The sequence below is a fragment of the Pseudorasbora parva genome, chromosome 1 (genome assembly GCF_024679245.1).
Source record: "Pseudorasbora parva isolate DD20220531a chromosome 1, ASM2467924v1, whole genome shotgun sequence".
Lineage (NCBI taxonomy): Eukaryota > Metazoa > Chordata > Actinopteri > Cypriniformes > Gobionidae > Pseudorasbora > Pseudorasbora parva.
Window position 1 is genome coordinate 40,481,910 of NC_090172.1, and position 12,227 is coordinate 40,494,136.

Consider the following 12,227-nt stretch of genomic DNA (forward strand, 5'->3'; position numbering starts at 1 on the left):
TGTCTGTGATGTTGTTGGGAATGGGAACACAGCGCTCACCTGTGGAGAGGGAAGCAGACCAGCTCACTGGGGTATTGATGGAGTCATGCAGAGTTAATCAGACTCAATGCCAGCAATGATTCCTTCATTTCCTGCAATGCAGAATTAGAGGGTAATACAGACCCTGTTGGAACTTTATCAGCATATGCTCTTGTGTAATGTGCCTGTTCCATTAGGTATAGATACATTCCGTAGGACAGAATCGCGTTACCCGAAACGTAGTTGTAAAACTGTGGTTTTGGAAAGTACCCACTCTGCCCACAACAAAGCTGAATATTGACATTCAGTAATCTCTTGCAATCTGTCACTCACACGAGATCACAGCAATAGCAAATGAAAACAAACCAATCAATTCAAGGCAAAACTGAGCCCTGCCCTACTTTTTTTTTTTTTTTTTTATAGATGGCATGCAATGACGTCACATCCCGCTGGGACAGCCGGACTGAGTGGCAAAACATCCTGACTGGCTCCTGGCTTTACTTGTGAAAACAACACACTGTAAAAAATAAATTAAGGTCTCCAATTGAAAATTTTCTAGTGACTGATCACATCTAAACTGTTCAGTTTGCCGAATTGAATTTCAGTGAATTAAATTGCATCAATTCACAGAATTTCAATTCGGCCAACTAAAAAATATAGATGTGATCAGTCACTAGAAAATTTTCAATTGGAGACTTTCTTTTTTTTTTTACAGTGAGAGTAAAACAAATGAGTATCTGCTTAAATTAAAGGCATCTTGGCTTGACAACTGATCCTCACAACTCACAACCAAGGAACCAGTGGTCCGTGTACATTGACATGTGGCCAGAAATTGGGCCTGCCTGCCTAGGGTTCAGTTGTTTCTGCAAAATCCATTGGCTTTTCTGAATCTTTGTTAATCAAGTATTCTCTTCAAATATTATATAATTGACCAACAGTATAAGAGAAAGTATGAGCTGTTGTGTGCTCAAGTAGGCCAGCTGCCTAGATTTCACGTTTGCAATGTATTTGTTTATGTCCAAAAGTGTCCTTGATGGCTTATGAGTGTCCCGATCATAAAACCTTTTAGATATGTAGTATACATTCAGCATGTTTGTAAAAAATAGGTGATTTGATAGGATAATTTGAGTGGGATTTGGACGTAATTATGGAGGAATAAGCGAAGGCTTTGCTTTGATGTTATTGTCTGCTGTGAGAGCAAGTGAGGCAAGCTCTTCGTTCTGCTGCAATTACAGACCCTTCAGTGTAAGGCTTATTTGAGCTTAACAGTTGGCAGTGCATTTATTTAATATGTAATCAGTACACATAGGCCTAAAATGTACATTTTTCTTAAACTTACAAAGATTTTCTGCCACACTTTAATTACTATGTTTCACTGCTAGACAGGAAGCTTATGTAAACAAATTATGAAGTTTCACGGTGTCCTGCAAGCACCTTTTATAAATACGCCTTTTATTTTTATTTTTTTACTAGTCACCTACTGTATCACGCAGAACAAGCTGTTAGCTCACTTTAATTCTCAGGGTGACATAGTTAGTATCCATCCCATAATTGTAGTGGTATCTGCACTGTTAATTACTGAAGTAAATGGTTGAACTGCTGCCAAGGACCCATTGTGTTGGGGCTTTGAATTGTGTTTTTACCATCTGTAGAATTGGGAAGAGGAGAGAGGGGAGCAAAGGAGCAGGGGGAGGCTGAAGTGCAAGCTCACAGCCTCGGGGTCTGAGGCCATATGGAGCCAGCACTTCGCCTGCGCTTTATTGCACACCTTGCTGTTTTAATCAATGGCAAGCCTGTTCACAGGACACATAGAACAGAGGTTATTGCACTGTGTCAGTGGGTTTTTTTCTGCTTGATTGTTTCTTTCTCATGTCCAGAAAACTTTTGCACTTGACTTTACATGTGCTTATATATTGTTTGTGAACTGTGGTGTGTGTTTGTTTCTATGGTTGAATATATTTATTCCACTATGCTGTTTCCTTAGTTTTTTCAAACATAAGCTGAACAAATGTCTTTTTCTCGTGCATAACTCATCGTTCTAAAAATGCAGCACTAAATTCACTCTTTAAAATCTGCATCTCGAAACATTTTTTTTGTTTTTTACATACCTATGCCCGTGTGTTTTCCATTTTTCAACGCTAAAACATGAATGTTCTGAATGTTCCCCTAAACTGTCTATTTTGCTCTGCCAATAAAAGTGGTTCCAAACAAAGCCACGGTAGAATTAATTGCTCACATCCAAGCACAATACAGTAGCTGTGTGTGTCTGAATGAATCAGTGTTGTTGAATGAATTGCTTGAGTGAATGATTCAGTGACTCAGTAGTAAAGACACTTAATGATTCTGTAGCTGTGTCTCATTTCAGAAAGGCTGCATCCTCCGGAGGTCGCATTCAAAGGGTGCATACGTCATAAGGCCGTCTCATTTCAAAAAAGTGAGTAGGACTCTCCAAATGCGACCTTCGAATGCGTCCTTCTTTCACAGGAATTCGGAGTGTACATGAGGTGTAGCCTTCAGGGCTGGAGATAACCCACAATTCTTTGCATCTCCGTTAACAACCGTCATTTTTTTTGTTATTGTATGAAAAAACGGCGTCACCGCGCCAGATATACATGCGAGCGTAGGTGTGGTGTTTAAAATAAGTAGTTCAAGCTTTTTTTTTTTTTTTTTTTTAAGGTCTATTACCTCAAACAGATATTTTGGTAAACAGGATTAAAACTGTTTAGTGCATTTTAAACGTTTAGAACAGTACATTGCTGTCAAGACAAGAAACATTTCATAGTCATTTTCAAGTTATAAATAATTTTCATTCATATAACTGCCATGAGAGGCTGAACTTGTTGGCATAGCAACATGATACTTCCTGCCTGTGTGTCCTCCGAAGGACGTCTCGTTTAATTCTGTTTGAGGACACTCCATATACTGCATCCTAAACAGGACATGTCCTCCGGAGGACGCAGCCTTCGAAATTTAACGAAATGAGACACAGCTTGTGTTTTCAAACGATTTGACGGAGTGAGTGATTCAATGGCCCTTTCCAAATACCATACTTGTGGTCTTGGCCACTTGTGAACCCATATACTTGACAAAAAGTAAATGTACAAGACTATTATGTCTAATAAATGCCTAATCTCAATGTCCTTTATACACACTAAACCCACACCCCTAGGCTAATCGTTGCCCATTATTTATCATGTTCTGGAACTAATGTGCCTGAAATCACAAGTTGTTGAGTAAAACTTTCCAGATAAATTGATAAAAATGTATATTACATTATAGTACATTGTAGTATTTCAGTGGTGCAGAATGTTTATTTTGAATACTGTTTGCAACTACTTTTTACTTAATTAGAAACACCATAATTACTAAACCACATATATTGTTTAGTAGACCCAATGGTTATTTTAATGTTAAAACAAGAAAATGATAAGCTCTTTAAAACACTATAAGCGGGTAATCAAAAATAATCAGGTAATCAAAAGTTCTAAACACACTTGCAGCCTTCACCCACTTTAACACCGGAGCCGACTGTAAATGTGTCATCTAAGTAGACAAGTGGTCAAGTACAAAGACCACAAAGACTTAGTTGAGTGTATTTGAACAAACGGGTTGAACATTCACTTATAAAGTGTCAAAAGATTCAACTTTGTATAATGCTTTTATCCAAATACAGGTTATACAATTAGTCAAACAGCCACATCACAGTTTGGCTTGCTCATTCTCCACTATTGGCTTAGTGCAGTCATTATGCCTGGCTGGTGAGGCCTAATGTTACAGCTTGTGGTAATGGTTACACTGTGTGTAATGGTGAGTTTGTGTGTGAAACTCTTCATTGCAACGTTATAGTTTGTGTTAATGGGGCAGAGAGCGTGATGGGGCGTGTGTATTTGTGTGTAGGAGTGCATGGCAGGTTCAGTCAAATGTTATAGTTTGTGTTAATGGTGCATTTAGAGTGCTAACTGCTACAGTCCCAGCTGTAGACACAGCTAGGCCTCCCTCGCCCCAGTTAAACCCAACCCTCCCCAAAAGCTGAGAGTGGCTCCTGCTATTTGCCAGCCTGTGTGCATATTGTTTAATTATTGGCTGTTCTGGGAGCACCACAGGAGGGAACCCGCTGAAACTTACCGAGATGAATGCAAGGTTACTCATTTTGTACTATGCAAGGTAATCAAACCACATGTTTTTTTCATGGAGAGGATATCAAGTTTGCCTGTTGTTGAAGTGGCTGTATTAGGGCATATTCAGGTTAACAGCCCGAGGCAAGAGTGTGTGTTTCAACTGACTTATGACAGTAACTGTGCTGGGCAGCAGCAGTGTCCTCAATTATATTCATTCATCACACACTGACTCGGTATAGTATCAGCAGATGGAGACGTCTTTCCTTTATAAAAGTGATTTAGATTTAAAGTGCTTTTCTGTTAAGATTTTACTTGTGGTATGTTAAAACAAATTGCATGGCTTTCCCTGCAAATTGGTGTATGTATTTAATTTGATTTGTTTTATACATCAGCGTAGAAAGGATTGATTAAAATTTCACACCAAATAGAGTATGGCTAATGGAAATTCAGATTTCCCATCACAGAAATAAATTAATAGAAAACTTATACAAAAAAATTCTTTAAAAAAAAACATTAAAAAACGTAAACGACCACAAATGTTTGTTTAAAATTCGCCAAATTCAAAGTGAGTGTTAATTCTTTAAAAGCAATGTAAATAACATCTTAATCAACAACATTCTCGAGGGCATGAAATCTTTAAAAATACATTGCTTTACTAATCAAGCAATTTGCTGTTGAGAAAAATCAATAGTTACTATGAGAGTGGGTTAACAGTAAGGGCAGCAGCATTTGAAAGCAGGTGATCATTATCGCCTGACTCAAGTTATTGAATTGTGAATAAATGCAGCGTGCCTGGAGTCTGCAGGCGCGGCCACCCTCAATTACTAACCTGAGGGACCTCCTGCAGAAATCTTCACACAGCAATTAACAACATAATTAAGAGGTAAAGTCATTGTGCCATTCTCCCACAGCAGAAACAAGAGTGCCATTGACCAGATGAAAGAGGGCTGGCCTCTGATTGATCGTCCAGTTGACTTGCTTGCACAGGCATTTATCACCCTCTCCAGGATAGAGTGAGAGAGAGAGAGAGAGAGTATGGCTGTGTTTATAGGGAAGATGATGTGCTTAGTCTTGGTAAAGTGTCAGGGGCCTTGTATTTCACATCATTAGACAATTGTGTGTTAATGAGCTGTCACATCCATCTCTAGTTGAAATGTTTCTGATGCACATCCTTGTGTATTTCTACAGATGCAAGAAACAAATGGTTCTCTTATTTCACATCCTTTACCAAACTGGCTCTGTTTTTTCCCCCATTCAGATCAGCTGCCATTACGCAGAAGTCCCCCTTATTGAATGTCTGCTCATCTGATTGAACAGATGTAGGTGTACAGCAAAAGGTTAAGCATTTTTCATTCAGTGCTCCAGGAACGTAATGACTGCAGATGTGTTTTTGCCAACACCAAACTATCTACATTTAAAAGCCCAATATTCCCTACTGAACTGCTTGTTGTAACATTAATTGGTCCTTTGTAAGATTGCATGTCTGTTATATGTTACATTCATATACCATGTAACTCAGCTATTCATGTTTATAATTTTTTTTATTTAGTTTAGTTTAGTGTTATATGTGATAAACAAAAACAGTCGTCTGATACATTAGTTTCAGTTTATTTAATGTAAAAACCATATCTTTCATTTTGTAACATTTCAAGTTACAAGTTTTCTCTCATTATATGAGGAATCTAAAACAGATTAGCCACTATGTGGACTCAAAGGATCGAGGGACCTCCAAGCGTTATAACACCTGTGATAGATTTCTCATTTATATAGCTTCTGTTTCTCACCCTCCCGTGGGATCTGTGAAATTGAGAGGCAAACATGAGGAAGGTTGGAACACTCTGTGATGGAACATCAAATAAACTGCCAGGTCTTATTGTGTCGATAAACTAATTTCTCGTTTAGGGTTTGACCTTTGACCTCTAGCCGCTGGACCATCCGGGGTTGTGACAGGAGAGAAAATCTCTTGGGAAGGAGATGGGGGAATGAGAAACAGAGTGAGAGTGAGATTGTACCCATCAAGGATGTGTCAACAAAATATCCCCCACACATCGACTCTAGCAATAATAAAGTTCCTTCCTGTTTCCTCATGTGCTGCATGTTTTACAGATGGATCCCCTGCTACAAAGCGAGCACACCTAATGAGCCATCTCCATTTCCTTCCACACAATCATGGAATGAGGTCTGCTCACAATGCCTTTGTTTGCCAAGAAGCTGTTGTCTGTTTATACAGAACTATGGCCTCTTAGCAGATTCTTCTGAGGTATGTTCTCTTTTTTTGTTTCAATGATGTGAGGTGCTCAATTCATTTCCACCACCAGAGGGCATCATTATATGGACAGAATGGGAAGGAACTCCATCAGGATCCTTCCTTTAACTTCAAATTAGCGCATTACATCCATTTCTTTGACTTTAAAACGACCCTCAGATTTCAAATACAAACACACATTCATGAAGAAAATTCATAAAGACAAAAGTGCTATTCATCAAGCCTGCCGTCTCTGACCTGTGCAAGATTGAAACGTGTGGCCGGTCTCCATCACAGACAGGGGTCACAAGACACGACAGTCAAACATTTCCTGTGTCATTGGGGGGTTTTACAGTCTGAACTTTTACTCTGTAATCACACAAAGGCTCTTGCTAGTTCTACGCACACAAAGAAGCACAAAATCCCTAAATACAGCACAGCAGCTCGGTCAACAGACCATCACATGTTTATAGATATTTTCCACACTCTGTATGATATTTACAGGCTACTTTAGACTATGTAACATTAGCTGCTTATGTGCAATGGTACTCACAGCACTATATAAGTGCACTGAATCAGCTTTCTGCACACAAAGGGAGCTGGAGTCTTTCAAAACATTAAAGAAACCCACAAACATAAAAGCCCAAACGTTGCACGAAGTGCTGGACAAACCCAATTACATTCAATACTCCATTTACATTCAACCCTTTTGCAAAAACCTACTTCAATTTATCTATTTATTTACTGCTTTTTTTATTTTTTGAAGGCTAGCGTCAGGTCCTGTGTGTTTGCCCTTGTGTTAGATGGCTGCATTGTGGCTTTCCCTGAGGCTCAGCTGCAGGATTGTGGTTTTTAATGAAAAAGTGACGCTATAGAGCACAGGTACAGACTAGGCTTGTATTTCAGCTGCTTTTGTTATGTTTTACAATGAGGCAGTGCGGTTGGATTCTTACAGACACTGTAAATGACCCTCTGGAGCCTGCATGCTCATCATGCGGGCCGCTGGATTAGGCATACGGGAGCTGCTTTAGGATCGATACTGGGCAGAATACTTCTACCTTCTGCCTGTAGTTCTGCCCATTAAGTCTGTCTTATTTAGACGTATTATATAAATATAACTGAGACGGGGAGGCTGGGATATGTGATCAGTCTCACAGAGAAAAACCTAAACTAGAATGTGAATGTTGCAAGATACCAGGTTCAGATTTATTTCTAATATCCAATCAGAATTAGATTCAAAATACATTTCTTGGCCAGGTTGCACTTTATTATACGGTCAGTTGCAGCATTAGTGCTCAAAAATCTCCTAATAAAGACTGTTTTCAGTGGCAACACTATATCTCATCTATGAAACCTGTTTTTCAGTCTATTCAAAATCATTTTTTGTTATTTGTATCCATGTAATCAATGGAATAACAAAGTCAGTCATTTATTATCGCAAAATAAGATGATACTTTAAGATAATAAAATAAGATTGTTAAAAAAATAAGACCCTTCTGCTTGGTCATCCTGTTGGTGTTTTTATATTCAAAAGTTTGGGGTAAGATTTGTTAAATGTTTATATGGTTGCAATTTATTTCTGTGATGGCAAAGCTGGATTTTCAACATCATTCCTCCAGTCTTCAGTGTGTCACATGATCCTTCATAAATTATTCTAATATGATAATTTGGTGCTCAAGAAATATTTCTTATTATCAATGTTGTAATCAGTCGTGCTGCTTAATATTTAAACCGTGGTTACACCCTTAAAAATAAAGGTGCCAGGAAGAACCAAAAATAGAGTTTTACAGTGATGCCATAGAAGAACCATTTTCGGTTCCCCAGAGAACCGTTTTGTAACCATTTTATAGTCTAAAGAACCTTTTTACAGTACAAAGAACAGTTTGTGCAATGGAAAGGTTCTTTGGATATTAAAGGTCCTTCATGGAACCATACACCCTGCCAAAGAACCATTTAAAAACCTGTATTCTTTAAGAGTGTACGTTTTTTTCTTTAGGATTTTATGGTGAATATAAAGTTTGATAGAACAGTATTTGTTTGTTTTTCATTAGAATATTTTTTGGGGGGGCTTTTTCATAGTCAAGTCACCTTTATTTGTATGGCACTTTTTACAATGACAATTGTTTATATAGTTAGTTATTAACTGTGGCTGATCCAAATAAATAAATGTTGTATAGAAGTGTGTGTGTGTGTGTGTGTGTGTGTGTGTGTGTGTGTGTGTGTGTGTGTGTGTGTGTGTGTGTGTGTGTGTGTGTGTGTGTGTGTGTGTGTGTGTGTGTGCTGATGGTATCGCAGACATTACTGGATCTTATAACAGGACTGTGGTTGTCTAAAATAGAAGGAGTAGCACTTATTATGTCTTCATTATAGGTCAGATCTAGAGGCAGTGGTATTTGAGTACATTAACATACATGCTGGCAGAACGTTTAAGGTGACGAATAGGATAAGCTCAGAGGGCTGTGCTACCTGGCTCAGAGCTATTACCAGACCCCCTCAAGGCTTGATTTATCAACTCCCCTCTCGCAGTGTTTCTGCTCTGGTATGACTGTGGAAATGGAATAGTTTAAACACAAAACCTTGATCCCACTGACCTCTTAATATGCTTATAATGATCCCATTTAACAAACAGATGTTAGGGCAGACATGGCAAAGCCAGGCCACCATGGCATTGGCATGTAGAGACTTAAAAAGATGCAAGCGCCTTTGTCCGTCAACACACAGCAACAACAATATTATTATTGAATCTAGTACAAACACTGCTGTTGTAAAGCTGGTTTAGAACTGTCTTTTTTGAGATTCAATGCATTGTCTTGAAGAATTATTTATTACAGAACTTTACATTTTTGTAGGTAGGCCTTCCTGAAGGGAACCCTATATAAAAAAATTAATAAATTAAAAAAACTCTGTTTGTAATCAAGACTGCATTTATTTAATATATTTTCAAATAACATTTTTATTAGTGTGATCAGTGATGGTAAAGAGGTTTTTTCAGCAATCCGCAGTCTTGTGTCACATGGTCCTTCAGAAATCCTTCTAATATGATTTTATGGTCAAGAAAACCTTGATACATTTTTGTTCCATGATTCTCTGACGAATAGAAGGTTCAAAAGTACAGCATTTATTTGAAAGGCAAATCTTTTATAACATTGTAAATGTCTTGACTGTCACTTTAAATCTATTCAATTAATCCTTGATGAATAAAAGTGTTAATTTATTTTATAATTATTTATAAATAATTTCAAAATATATAATTATTGTTCAGGATATGATAAGACTGCATGCAGACATAAACTGCGGATAAAAAGTAACTATAAATAAATAGGTGGTGCCCGATGCAGACCCCTACTATGGTGATAGATGAGCATAAAATAAACAGGTAATGAAATATTCACAAGCCAATTAATTATGCATGTGCATCGCTACTTTATGGATGCAGTGAGGATCTCATTTACATATTGCTCATACTTTAGCTATTACAATCAGTGATGCTGGACTCATTCCTGATGCTGTGGATCAGCTGGGTGAGCGATGTGATGGTCAATACGGAATATATGCTGATCTCAGGAGGAGTGTGGAGTTTAGGGCATTGCAAGACTTTTTGCTGATTTGTATGATGAAACTTATCAGGCTAATCAAATGCCTTCCAAACGCCTTTTTAAAAAATCAAGAAATCAGTATGTAAGCCACATATAACACTTACTGGCATAAAAATATGCCTGGAAATGACGTTCGTCACCAGAGAGAAGTCTGTTGTTTTTACCTCAATTCAGGTCCAGTTACTACATTTTGATTACATATTTAGGAGTCAAAGCATTCATTTAGAAATAGGGTTCATTTCCATTTCAAGCCAACTTTATCAAATTATTTCCTCAGTTGCTGCTCCACTGATTTGCATTAAATAAATGTAGGTAACTCCCACGGTGCTTGGTTTTTTTGGCTTCTGGTGAAAATAATGATGTCCAAGGAACTTATGTGGCTTTTCTACCAAGACAGGGGAAGAACTCACTACAGACAATTTTGCTGTAATGGAAAATTCCTCAGCTTGTCTTTTGTTCCTCTTCTCCAGTGCCGAGAGTTAAACACCAGCAGCTCATGTGTCTGCAGTCAAACTGCTCTGTCTCAGCTAAGCAGCTTGTCGATGAAGAGGAAGAGAGAGAGAGACCGTTTGGCCTGATAAAATGTTTTTTAATTACCAGACACTGCATTCTAGCCCATGCTCTTCCTCACAGCTATTGGTCCAGTTTGATTTCTGATAATTGTGTTTGCTTATGTGGCATGTTTTTTTTTATACTGCACCAGACCTTAACAGCAGGTCCACAGAGGGACGACAAACTGCAGTTACTGTACATCTCTCTTGTAATCAGCACTTTACTGCTAGATACATTGAATCTGGTACTCCATTTCTGTCTACAATTCCGTCTGTAAACGGGCAACAATGAGACTCAGCCATTACTTTGTGCTGTTTGACACACAATCAATGTCATGCAGAGCAGCTGATGACTCATTCAGAGCATGAAGGGTTAACCACTCATTAGGTTCGATTGTGTTTATGAGCCACTTGTGGATTCAGCTGTTTACACAAACTGTACATTTTAGAGCTATCAAAACTATAACTCCTCAGTTGACGATTGTTATATGAGTAATACAATCTGATCATTAAATGGAGAGCTCTTAGTAAGTTTTCACTAACATCAGGAGGTTAAAACCTGACTGTTTCAATTGTACTTTGAGAATGGTCTTTATTCAATAGTGCACAACCCCATTGCGTATTTAAGCATTTTGCTATTATCCTCTTACAAAGTGAGCAAAGAAAACATTTATGGTGGCATTTTTCCACTATTCTTTCAGACTGCACATTTGTTCCATTGACAGGGCAGCTTTAGGGCCAATAATAAGGTCATTGATAGGCTGGAAGTGCTATTATTTTAAAGTTTGATGTGAGACCTGATCCTATTTGGAAGGATGTGATCATATCATTGTGGATTTTAGCTTCTCAGTCAGACTTCATTTTTATAGCTGTTTGTCATTACACGTTGCTCTAAATCTGCCAGCTATCAAGACTGCATTAGCTGAAATCTGAGGTCGAAAGAAACAAAACTCTACTTTGATGAAGGATCAATGTCTGTTGAGGCTTTTGCAATCAGGCTGTGACCATGAATGAATCGAATGAGTCTTCCCCTAAGATAAGGCTGTAATCAACAGGGCACTTAATGTTCTTTGTTGTACATTCAATTACATGCTAATGAGTTGTGCAAAGTGGAAATCTTTAATGCTATTTAATTTGATATAAATAAAGTAGAAAGAGGTAATAATAAAAGTACAATATGAAGCAGGTGGAGTAAATATAATAGAGGTAGCCTAAATGGGAAATTATTTACAATGGTAAAGAATAGGCTATATTAACCTTCTTATACCAAATACATATTTCAACATGCAATTAAATAAATAAATAAAAAGGTCTTTGAATAATTCAAATATAATCATTATTTTGTAATGATGACCATTCTACTATAGCTCACATATTACACTGTTTTTTTTTAACAAATAGCTAGGCTATATGTAAAATAATTATGCTTAAAGGTAAAACAAACAATTACTTTCATACACAGTTAAATCTGAATTTCATAGGTTTTTTTGTTAAAGTTTTGTTTTTTTTTTATGATCAAATGTAGGCTATGGGGTCAAATTATACAAACAGCTCAATTGAAAAAATATAATTTCAATATAATATAAATATAAAAACAATATAAAGTCTTTGTAGCAACTTTAAAAAAAAAAAAAAAAAAAAACACTGCAGCATTCTGGGTTAGCCTGCAAATTGACGACATGTTTTGAAATAATTATAT